Below are 13,550 nucleotides of genomic sequence, written 5' to 3'. Positions count from 1 at the left end.
AACACAAATAACACCACATCAATTTTCAGGAAATGAAGAGAGGTATTCTGATGATTTCTGTTGAATTGTAACCTCCAACACTGCTCTAAAAATCTAGAAGACTGACTCTGTGAATACCCCTTCTGCACAAGCAGTTTTACAGAAGGCACCTCAGAAGTTACCAACAACTCGCCCAGCACAAACTGGGGAAAACATCTGAAGGAAAACGAAATACTGCCCTGTACTTACTTACAAACAAATTGAAAAGTCACAGCCAACACAAGTTAATATATCCTCTCCTCCTTCTGCCATCTCACAGCATCCAGCCTAGCCTGCTTCATGCACTTCAAGAAGCAGAAGCCTCAGAGCTGGACCAGACAGGCACACAGCTTGTTGTCTGTCAGCTAGAGGCACTAAGGCTGCTGCTTGGCCAGGGGGACAGAGCCCTTGCCTCTCATCAACAGCTTCAGCATCAGTCACATAATCTATTTCCAAGTAAGGGTGTTGCCCATTTAGAACCTCACAGCACAGAATGTGGAGGCTGGGGAAGGAGGTATTGACTCCACGACATTTATGTTAGGGAGGAAAAAAAAAAACAACAAACAAACAAAAAGAATCACATACATAGATAACACAGCCAGAGTACCACATCCTTGAGAAGCAGGAGAACCAGATTCATTTCCCTGCTGCAGCCTGGACAATGCAGAGATGTTGCATTTTCCATATTCTGGACAAAGCCAGGAAAACACATTTGCTGACCACTACTCTGCTCTCATACTGCAGTACAATCCCTCAGAAATAAGGCTGACTAACAGCATTGAACAGAAATGATCTTCCGTGAAAAAAAACTTTATTTGATTTTTCAGGTTTATTCCAAGCATATTTTTGCCATAGGATATGTTATGTCACCCACATTAGCCAGCCTCCCAGTTAGTAATGCGTTGCAAAGACCTTGAAAACTCAATCTGATATATAGCTGCTTCAGTCTGTGCTTCTTCCTACCCCATTATAAACTTGACCTTAATTAACCCTCTTAGTGAAATGGAGTTTGTTGACTCTCAAGGACAGTCTCATTGAAAAACAATGTTGCAATGTCACTCAAAAGCTAAAGTAAGTCTGCTTTATAAAGGGATTTGTACTAATAACTCTTGAATATTAATAGCTTCTTATGCTATGTGGCTTATATAAATTCATATAGATAAGCTAGGACTGAGCTCTGTCATTCCCAGACTTCAGAAAAGAAATAAAATCCCTCTATATTTCCTTTAGAGAAATCTACTTCTCGTTGGCAATCACCAGATCAATCTTTTTGAAAACATATATATATATATGTATTTATATGCAGATTTAAATTCAAATACGACAGAAACAGTTGCAAATCAAAGCACTGTCTATTAAAATAGGACATCCAGTTAGCACCTGCATTTCTAATGTGGCTTTCTAATGAAAATGTTCATCTTCCTCACCTTACTCCACATACGTTTTAGTTTTATAGATGACAAATATATGGTGCAGATCCTGAGGCAATATAATTTAATTAAAAATTCCCCTATGAAAAAGTTGGGGGTAGCAAGGGTAACATCTGCCCTACATCAGGTCTTGGAGTATGCTTAGGTCCGACTGTGAGATGGGTCTTTACTGGCATTATCTATTAATGTTACAAATATGATATAACAACAATTAATCTTTTAAAATTCACCTTAGAAGGAGTACATGCTTTCTCACAAAAATAACTGACATCACTCAATTCACTAAGTTGCTTTGTTTGTCTAGAGTTTAAAGAGTTTATACTTAAGAATTGATAGACATTTTTTCCCTTTACACAACTCTGTGCCAGTCTTCACTTTCAAGAACTGTACTGAGCCATAATTATTTCTTAGACTATTTAGAGACTGAGGAAAGATTATGAGTTAGTTTAACAAAGAAAATATTCATACAGAGCATCTAAGTAACACAAGTTATTAAAAAAAAAATCCAGCTGGCATTTTCTGAATGGTATTTGACCATGAATGGGCTTTTGTCCATGAATTACAAAGCAACTATTTTATGGATGTACAGCACACTTATTACCTTGTCACAAAACACATTACATCCTCTAGATTTTGCATAACAATATGCTTATATAGTATTAACTATATAAGCTATATATAGCAAAATGCAAAACAAGGAAATTTAAGGTATTTATATACCAGGGAACCAAAGGCAAAAGCTATTATTTACCAGTAGGTTAGTGTGCAAGTATTTCTCACTATTTTGGCATCATAACTTGAAATCTACAGAAACTTAAATTTTCACCCCTGTCTAGAGCATTCCCCATTCAATTTATTTTTGTACCATTGTGCTGATTGATTTAAGTGAAAAGAACAAAACAATTACATACTGTGCCCACCAAAAAAGCATGTGCTACTACATAAAGACTGCAACCTCAGTGGGTGAGGAGAAAAACACTCCTTACATGTAAACAGACTGAGGGAGCAACACTTTGTATCCAAAGTACCAATGCTTTCTGCAAAGCCAAGCTCTGTGGAAAGCAACCAACACTCCATGCTAAGTGGGAGCTCAAATCACAGGACCTGAGCTTCTCCAGTCCTCTTTCCACAGTCTACTACTATTAATTGCCTGGACTGGTTCATGAAATGATTCATCAATATCTCCTCCTCCCAACTGCCCTCTACCTGTTTTCTCTTATGGAGACAATACAGACAAAGAGAATTCCTGTCATGTTTTTTTGTGAGATTCAGCACAGTAGTTACAGCTTTTTATTCTGCAACATACCCAGGGATGACCAATGACTTCCAGCCCCCCGACCTTCATTAATCTGTCACTAGAGTGTTCAGTTGCTGAATATTATGATGATAAAGGTGCCTCTGACAGCCTTGAAATATATTATAAAGACATTATCTAATGATCTGGTGATGTTACTGCATTAACAAAGAGAGAATTGTAGTAATACTGAAAGAATCCTAAAATATTACAAATGCCAAAATCAGTTTATATTCAAACACTACAGAGCTTAAGAAGCATCACCTTGTTGCCTCTCACTGTCAAATTACTAAACCTTTACTCAAGTGACGCAGCCAAAACTCTCTATGTTACCCTAAAATTTGAACTATTTATGTCATAACCAAGTTGCATGCTATGGCCACAATGTACAATATACAATTCTAAGAAGTGATTTATTTTTTTTCTCACTCCAAGCTTCTTGAGGTTTTATAAATGTTTGCAGTAGCCTGGCAAAATTGTTTAATATAAAATAATAATTTTGTCTCTGTTTGAAATTATCAGCTCTGAGAAAAAGCCTTGAGAAAGTTTCTTTTGAATAAAATCGTTTTAATCATACCAATAAGTGACCTAGGCTGGTCTTTAGGTCACCAATTTGTATGCAAAAAAATTTGCAGGCCTGACACACATATTTCATCACTTAAATCTTGTGAGAGAGGACAGAATCAAGGCTTGCTTTACCTTACTGTGTGTGTCTTTGAAAATAAGCAAAAAAAAAAAAAACAAAAAAAACCAGTAATCCTGAAAATCAAATCAACTTATTATAAGGAGTCAGCAAGGCCAACATTCAAAATACAGTATGTACTGCTTGATCTCTGTTTCCCTTACCAGGCTTCATTCTGAGACATGATCTACTGACCACTCCTTCCCTGCTGTGTACAGTTACATGTCTGTTAAGGCCAAATTAAACTACAACTCTGAGAGACAAAGCTGGGAACTATGAATCCAAATAGTATATGTATTCAACTTGAGATTTATCATCTTTACAGTCTTTATTTGCCATTCTCACATGCATAGAACATATTTTCTCCTTCTCCTATGACAAATAACCTTTAGGATCTAAGACTCAATTTTTCAAACATGTCAAAGTGTTAAGCAATGCTTAACAAAGTAGCATTTCTCCATGTGGAATGGGAAAACTTCTTGATTGATGACATTATTCTGGAATATTTAACCAAAACAGGAATATCTAAGGCATTGCTAGAAGCAATCTATTGGTTAGTTCTTGTTTTGCCTTGACTCTAACATCATAAAAACTAGGAAAGCTAATTCTATTTTCTTTCTCAGACAGTCTAATGTATCAGAGAAGATCCATTCAAGAAAACACTTACCTTCTCTATTTACATTGCATAAATCTAAAACAGGACAGATGTTCAAAACAAAAAAGAAGAAATACACCATAACCAGGGGTAAAACAACAGAGTGTTACTCTTCCATTTTTGCTGTTCTAAGGTGAAACAACATTTTTCCTCAAGTAACAAAATAATGACACAATTTCTTTCAAACCAACTCTGTTTGTTTTCAGGTGTTTGCATCTCATAAAACATGTATATTCTGTTCTTCAAAGTTACAGCTGATATATCAGGCATAAAACATATATTTAGCTATAACCAAAAATAATACATTTCCCTTTTCAGAAAGCTGTAAATATACAATAGTGTTTTCACTTTCTAGTTGGGGGGGTGGGATGGAAGGACATTATGAAAATTAACTGAATACACATAACTTGCTGACCTTATTAGAATTTCAGCTGGTATTTTATGATTTTTTTTTTTTGTGCTAAGCTCAACATTTTACACATGTAAAGTGCATTCATTATCCCACACGTGGTGAATAATATCTCTTAAATATGTATAACAAGGTAAACTCTTAATCCATTTAAAGGCAATAAAAGAACAGAAAACTTCAGTGAAAATGAGTTTGTCTTTTTCAAGCCATCAGATCAGAAAACAGAAAAAAAATATCTGTATACAATCCAGTTTTCCTATGATTCCAATGTCTACTTTATCTTTAAGCATTGTAGAGAGAGATACTAAGAAGAAGGATAAATTTCATGTTTTCAGGCCTACTGATGTAATTGAATCAGACAGTGCGTGCACATAAGACAAAGTCTACTAATGGATTAATATACAAAGGATTGCATTATTAATAAGAATTTTCTTCTTGTTAAATACCACACTTCCATCTGTGATACATGGCCACCTAGTGACTAATTTAAATTGATCGAAACATTTATGTGATACATTCAGTTAATTACATTTCACCTTCAGCACTTCAAAATATTCCAAAACAACTGCCAAAGTCGCAGCACCAACCTGTAATTGCTAACTGTGAAATGTGTCGTTTTGTTAAGGACTGGGTGAAAAATATGCTTACTATTTTATTAAGACATTATTTTAAAATCAGACAGAGGCAACTCCAGCATTTAAACAGAACGTGCACACATTATTATTTGGGAGAAAATAAGTCTTATGAGCTATTTAGAATACTGACAAGGCACAGGAGAATGTTTGGTGCGTCTTCTTTGTAAGTAACCTCATTATTCAAATTCCGAAACTAAAACAGAAAATTTTCCCATTAAAAAAATAACCACTTTCATCAGTTCAGCTATAGCAAGAGGTTTTCAATATGTCAGAAGTTTGTTCCATTCACGTTTGTTTCATGTAAAGTTAGCTAAAACACATAACCTTTACATATTGAAAATGATGAGGTTTTGTCTAGTGCTACACACATGCATTTTCCTAAAAGAGCTCAAAATTCAGATTTCCATTCACTTATTTTTCACCTGATCATCCTAATGGAAGATGAACATTGCTAGTGAAATTCATCTTCTGATACAAGTTCTAAGTTTACTGTGAAAAGCACATAACAACTAGCAGCTATAGTGAAGGAATAGAACTAGGAAACTCATTTGTTAACTGTCCTGATTTTCTTGCTTTAAGTCTGCTGTTCTCATTATTTTCAAGAAGTTCGCTTTTGTACTTGCTAGTGAAGTGAACAGTGATGACAATGACTGGATAGAGATCCCTTGGCCTCACAGACAGAATAAGCATAGAACAACAACAACAAAAAAAAAAAAACAGAAGAAAAAAGAAACAGCGTCCAGCACATCCAGGTAAAGACGACAGAGAATGGTGATAACACTACAAAAAAAAAAAAAAAAAAAAAGTCCAGACAGCTCTTTATTCAGTCCCAGCAGTTCATGGCATTTGAAGGCTTCTGTATCATTAGTCACAACACCATGCACTGCCAAACTCTCTAGCTTTCTGTCCTTTCTCACTTGCCGAGTCTGAATTTACAGAAGTTTAACCATAGCCTTTTAGGGTTTAAAATTAAGCTTTAGGCTTGTTTTGTCTCATTGTGAACTCAGTTTATACTATCAGGCTTGTAACAAATGACTTTGACAGGTTATAAGAAATACCTTAAATTTGCAACTATCACGTGAAGATTGTTTCCAGTAAGTATTAAATTTTTCACTGGGGATTCATTCTGTAACATTACCAACTCTCTATTAATAATTACAAAAATAAAAGCTCTGGTGAGGATGAAAACAAACAGCCCCCTTCCTCAGCTAATTATCTTTGACCTTTATTTGCTGTGCAGTTTGCAGTACAGAAGTGATAAAGATAAGAGTCATCTGAGATAATGAGCATTGCTTGACAGAGAAAATACTTCAGAAGTTGCAAGAAAGTGGTGATTTCTACTGTATTGCCTGTATCAAGTATTTGGACACTCTGAATTGGGACCAATTGCATATTTTTACCAACTCTGTGAAATGGATTGGGCCTCCAGCTTCCTTCAGCTGCTACATTTGTAAAACTAATGCTACAAATTATATCTGGGGAGCTTAAGACTGTGGAAGTAAAGCACATTTCATTTTGGGATTGATATATGATATACAAGCTTAAAAAAAATTTTAAAAGCCTCAAAGTCTTCCATTTGAGCTCATCAATACTGTGACATCTATAACAGGCCCAAGTACATCCCTCTTCCTTTTTTCTTTTGCACCCCCAAACAAACAAAAAAAACTCAGAGTTTCTCTGTGTTCTGAATATTTCTTGCTCATCTACTCGAAGCACATGAATAATTATAATCATTAGTATTTCACAGAATCGCACTTGTTGAGCATAAGAACAGTTTTCCCAAGAGAATTAATGAGAAAAACAGAAAATTTTATTTTCTATGAAAACAAAATCACCAAGTTAGTACACGGGTAAAGAATATTATATAAACAAGTCTCACTTTCATACTGGATGTTTGATAACTCAGACTGTCAGAATAATTGTAGATTCTCCTAGCTTTTGACAGCCAGGGAACAACAGTCTCTCCTTGTACTCTGCCAGTCCCATTTCAAGAGGTGACAGTCCTGCCTTTTCTGAGGGAGACAGTACACTGACATTCTCCTCAACTTAACACTCTACAAGTACCAAGTATTCAAGTAGTAGGTGAAATAATAAATAACAAACATACACTGAACTTTTTAGCACACCTTCTTCAGATCTGATTTGCACAATGTAATTTTATGCACATCTGAGTAATAACTTAATGGTATTTCATTGAATGCTGGAGGAGACTGGCTGTCATCTCTTTTCTTTTGGTACATAGATTCCACAGTTTAACAAATGAGATAACCAGCAACTCGACAGTCATTTTATGACCAGAATTCTCCAAGAACAATTCAGACAAATCTATAGAAGGAAACAGACTTGACAGTAAACCCCTGATGTTCTTTTATTTTTTTAGGGCAGTCTATGTCCAGGATTCTATTAAAACATTAACTCAAGCTTCTTAATTATTTGTAATAATTCACCTGTTTCATAATATTGAACACTGATGTCTCTCCAGAAAATATTTTCTGATAGAACATCCTACCTTTGCAATGCCTTTGCACTCTCTATGTTAATGTAATTAAGTATTATGCGCTCCCTATTTTATACAGCATGTATGTTTGACCATTACAAAAGAAAAATGTTGTCTCTTCCACTTTTGATTTCCTGAGTGTTGCAAGGGGACTATACTCATAATCACGCAGCATGTAGAATCAAGATCACCCTGAAACGTTTATTCTTCCACCAAAAAGCCAAAGAAAAGTAACTGATATAACCTGAAATATAACCAACACAAACTATAAAAATGCAAACATGACAGTTTAAGCACATCATCAAATTTCATTCCATATTAAAATTTGTATTATCTGTTATCTCATACGTAAGATATTGATTTGCTCACATGACAAGTATAAGAATATTAATTGTTTCTAATGACAACTTCCTAATTTGTGAGCACAAGAAAACATTGTTCTGGGCACACTGGTTACAGAAGGCCCTTTCCTCATATTTATTTAGTGCTAGCCACATAAGTTATTCTCATCAGAGAGTACTGTTTCAACACAGTGTGTTGAACATTCCATCTTTCTGAAAGTGAAATGCCATTGCTGTTCCTAATTAAGCTATTTTCCTTTTAAGCTTTCCAGAGAATGGTGTGAAGGGTAGCATTATTGATGAAGATAAATTAGATCGAAACTGAGATACAGCTGTAGATAAGGTTATTCTGCTAGTTAGCAAAAGGAAATTACAGCCATTTAAAAGATGACTAGAGGCTTGGTTTTGTAGTGCTCAGATAGTATACAATAGAAAAAAATCCAGGGTCTACAGGAAAAAGAGGCATTTCAGATACACTGGCACTCTTACATTTGAATTAAAAATACAGTAAAAGTGTAACGTTGATTCTTAAATAAATAAAGAAAAGGTATGTGTTCAGTTAGTGGATTATGAGGCTTTGTCCATTAACTTGATAGATTAAAAAACTGTCAAAGAAGTACAGTTTTGGCTGAGTGCACTACGCTGCTATAAAGGTACTAAACAAGTTTACAACAGTACAGCAAAGACAACATTTCAGAAGAGATAACTAGACACTGTCTCTGCTACTCAAAGTTAATGATATCAGGTAGACTTAGCCTACCCTGAAGTCTAGATTTGTCAAAATCTAGTTGATAGCATGACTTCGAAACTGTTAGGAAAAACACAAGTCACATTCCAGAAGTTGCTACCTTTTCATGATAAATAATTCAAAATCCATCAAGTAAAATGGAGGTTCAACATGTTGAATAGATCTGTATTAATAAATTAATAAAGTCTACACAAATTTCCCAGACATCTTTCAATGTACCTATTTGACAGCTTCCTAAAAACTGGCCAACCAGTTCTTCAAATACTATTTTTTGACACTGGCCACAAAGCTACTACAGCTATTATTTCTGCAAGAGCTTTAGAAACAACCATAGTAGATATTTTTTGAAGTTTTAAGGAAAAAAAGTTTTTGGAGTAATTCTAATGCATCTTTCTCTACAGTTACACATCTATATATATTTATATAGACACACACACAGATGTATAGATAAAAGCCAGCCAACAACCTGAATTATTTTTGTTTCACAGTTACTTTACTGAGTAACTCATTTTTCTGAGCATAACATCGAGCTATGTCTACAGTTTAGGGCAGTAACCTGGAGGAAAAACAGTTTCCACAGATAAATTTTTTCACCAAAGTTAGTGTTTTGTAAAATTGTTATATATCTATAATGCAGAAACAAATGTACCAGACAAATCTGCCAGTAGCACCTTTATCATGTAGATATAAACTCTAGCCCACATTTCCTCCATTACCAAAGTCATGTGGTCTTAACACTGCACATAAACTAGCACTGTGACTTCATTAGTCTCCTCTTTCTCCAGCAGTCACACAGCATGACTAGTTAAATAAATTCAGACTCACATTTGTAACAGTTCTACAGAGCTATTGCATTAGTGCTTATTTCCTTCACATGCAAAAGTGTGTAACATAGTCAATCAGCTTATATGAATCTTTATATACTACAAACACACACGGTGTCTGTCTTCATTTTATACTTAGTTCAGGTAGTATTAAAACCAATGAAATCATATGTCCTTGTAAGCAGCAAAATTACCACAAACACAGATTCTAATATACTGCATATATTTGCAGTTCATAACGCAGAGACGATATATAATTTACGGCCCGAAATAAAAATATCTTCTACAGTCACATCTGAATGCGAACAAACAGTCTAAGGTGTAAAGCTGTCACACCCATTGATATGTGTAAATATATATTGCTATCCTAATAAATAAGATGCATACCTTCCCCATTTCAGATTATTCATCCATCTGCAAAATACCTATTTTCTATTACTTCATTCATTTTCCACTTATTACAGTTGTCATCACTATCAGACATCCACTAAGAAACAAATAATAGTCAGTAACCCATAGATCTGAATCCCTTTATAATATAGCATCCATGGCAGTGTCATGGTTTAATACTCGATCACCTCAAGTACATTGGAAATTGTTTAAAAGCAATGGTGATGTAAGAACATAATTACATTACGTCAACTCAAAACTAAAATCTTAGAAAAAACACAGCACTCAGCACCAGGCTCTTCAAAGCAAATCAGCAGGATGTGAAAGCATAAAAAAAGACTGACACAAAGTCAGCTCTGGCTGTGTCCAGCAAATCTTAAAACCCACACTTTGTTGCTGTGCCTTTTCAGCCCAAGACGGTTCTGCAGAAAACAACCTTAGTTTTGCTACAGTTAGCACCTTGGCAGATGTGCCAAGACAAATTGCCAAAGATCTGGAGCTGCCCCAGGCTCACCAAATCCTAACTCCTAGGAAATCAGATGCATGTATGGGAGAAGAGCTATAAGCAAAGAGGGCCTATCTCCCACAAATGCTGACGGAGATGATCTGGCACCCAACTCTGCAGCCTTTCCTGAGCTACTTCCACTAAATAGCTAAATCTTGATTTGAAATATTGCAGCCATGTTACCATACGCATGAGTACAAAAAATTGCTTACAACAGTAAATTACGTTGATTAGTATATTAGAGATTTTTTATTTTAAAAAGAAGATCCTTACTTGTTAAAGTGAGTTGAACTCTGTAGGTAGATGTTCAGTGATTTTCCTAGTAAACAAGGGTATTTCACGCACATAATTAAATAGAGCACAGAAATACACTAACAGCTGTTTAGCAGAACAGCTCTGTTAAGCTGTTGAGCACTACAATAGTTTTAAAACAAACAAAAAAAATGTTATTTACTTTCATAAAAACCTGAAAAAGAAAACAAACAACAGAAATAGCACACATTCATGCATTCAGATTTTCCTCAGATATTTGGATTTACTCTTCATACTCTACTGAAAGCCACATAAGAAAATCACAGAATGGCCAGGGTTGGAAGGGACCTCAAGGATCAATCTCCAACCCCTTGCCACATGCAGTGCCACCAACCTCCACATTTAATACTAGACCACTGATTTGGTACATTTGTAATCCAAAGGAAAAGTCTGTCTTGTTTTGTTTTTTGTTTTTTTTTTTTTTTTTTTTTTTTTTTTTTCCCCTCCTCTGCCTAATTTGTTTCCTCACGAGTTCCAGAAGTAGCATTGGAAACCACTTTTATTCTTTAGGTCTGTGAGAGGACTTAGGTTTTTATGAACTTTTACAGCTTGGAGAGATATGGCACCATAAATTCTGGGGTGCTGGAAGCCCCCATATTCAATGCCAGTTCATTCACCAGTTAAAACTGACAGCATCCATTTAAGAATCAGAAAATGCTGATATTTAACTCTATTGCAGGCAAAACAATCTTATGTATATTATAATTGTTCTAGTCAATATTTGCAGTTGAATAATAAAACTGACATATTTGTAGCATCCTCCATGACATTATGCTCTTTGACTTTTAAATACAATATATTGCGTTATCTTTGACATCAGAGATGGCTTGGTACAGTGTTCACACTGGCAATTTGTTTCAAATACAATAGGTATGTAGTACTCTGAGAAAGGAAATTGCAAGTTGTAGCCTGGCTGCCTGCTTGAAATACATTTTTCCTGCGGCCTCTATGCTCCTCTCTCTCTCTCACACAGACAAAAAAAGAAAAACAACAGCATACCATGGGACTTAGTAGCCACAGCGCATCTTGAAAGCTGTATTTAGATTGCTACTTATCCTTGTTCTCTGCATGCTGCAAATTTCTTGGCTCAAGTACAACTCTCATGAGATGCTACAATGTCATTACAAGTGTTTGCTTATTAAATGAAAGACTGATTTTAAAATTGAGAACCTTTTTATTAAAAAATGGATAAGTCAAAGCCCCAAATTTCCATTACTAATAATTTCAACAATACACTTTCTATCAACTCCACAGGACGTATGCTAGAAAACTTGCATCTTGATTTTCATGGGACGTTCAATAATCCTTTCACAAATTGGCAATATTAATGTGCTTCTGTTGTGATTGCTAGGAAAAGATGCACCTCAAACCCTCACTATCTGCTTCTCTTTCTGCTGCTACTTTAAATTACCCAAATCTGTTTGACAGAAAAGGCTGGAGCCAGTAAGACTGAGCAAGGGAGGAGTAAAGTTCGCCCAGGCAATGCTCAACATGCAGTCAGGCAGCTATCACTGGTATGGGAGGAATAATGCCTCCAGGTCAATGTTGATAGTTTACCTCTACTGGTAAGATTTGGATGACTATCAGTACCAAATTTTCTCCATGTAAACAAAGTAACTACTCAAAATAAATAAATCAATAAATAAAAATAGAAAACACGTAAATCCTAAAATTTAACTTCTTGCAGCAGTTCTGTATTAAGCTATACTAAGTCCCAGAAGGTTTTGCCACTAGATCATTATTTACTAATGGGCTGTATGGTAGTAATAGAACATAACCTCCAAAGGCACCGGGATGAATATTTAATCCAGAGTTTCTGCCCGTTAATATTTTATTAAAGCCAGGATATTTTCCACCATCCTGAAAACACTAAATTCCATTAACGATAATTATGAATCTAAATGGATTCAGATTTTAGCAGTTTCTGAGTATTACAATGAAATAACTCTTGTGCTGCTCATTAACACCAAATACGGTGCTCCTTGCAGTTTCAACTCCCAGTATTTATTTGTTAATAATTTTCTTTTAGCCAAACCAGTATAGTATAGCAAGTGGCTTCAGAATTCACATTAATAACACTGCAAAAACATTTCCTTGTCTCAAATATGAAAAGCTACATTTAAGCTCCATTTCCCCTGTTGTGCAGGAAATACAATGCAATGCCTTTCTCTTTTGTACATTAAGCCAATTCTTAAAAATTACAGCTCTTCACTCATCCAGGTAACATTAATTTGATATCAGAGCCTGCTTTTCCTAGCTCTGTACAAAACAATATACACTATGATGGTGCCAGCAACAAAGCAATGGTCACTAAATTAGGTTTCCTAGATCAAGCCCAGTAGAAAAAGCTTTTTCTGTGCTTTTCTATGACTAGAAGACTAATCTCCAATGACTTTATTGAATGTCTTTCACAGATATTCGATTATCTAAAACAATAAAACAAAGCAAGGCAGTTCATTGCCTTGGAAACAGCAAATTTCCTTCTCCCTTCGTTTACAAAGGTACTGGAAACAGAAATCTGCTTCATGTAAGTCCTATAGGATAGGGAGGGAAAGAAAACAAGTTAAGCAAATGTTCAGGATCACTATACATAGGGAAAAAAAAAGAAATCTCTGTCCTTGAGCCATTAAGTTGAAGAAGAAACTGCACTAAAAAGAATATTCCCCTACTTTTTTTTTTTTTTTTTTTTAAGAAGCATTTCAATGCTGTTTACACAGCTTTTTAGCAACTGTAATGGAGTAAAGAAAACAAGCCTAGCATTGGGATGTAAACCTATTTACATGGGCTAAGAAACTGAAACCTTTTCTAGA

The sequence above is a fragment of the Lagopus leucura genome, unplaced genomic scaffold, assembly GCF_019238085.1.
Source record: "Lagopus leucura isolate 7727_CA_CO unplaced genomic scaffold, USGS_WTPT01 Super-Scaffold_100004, whole genome shotgun sequence".
Taxonomy (NCBI): domain Eukaryota; kingdom Metazoa; phylum Chordata; class Aves; order Galliformes; family Phasianidae; genus Lagopus; species Lagopus leucura.
The sequence above is the reverse complement of the archived record's forward strand: the minus strand, read 5'-3'. Positions refer to the sequence as shown.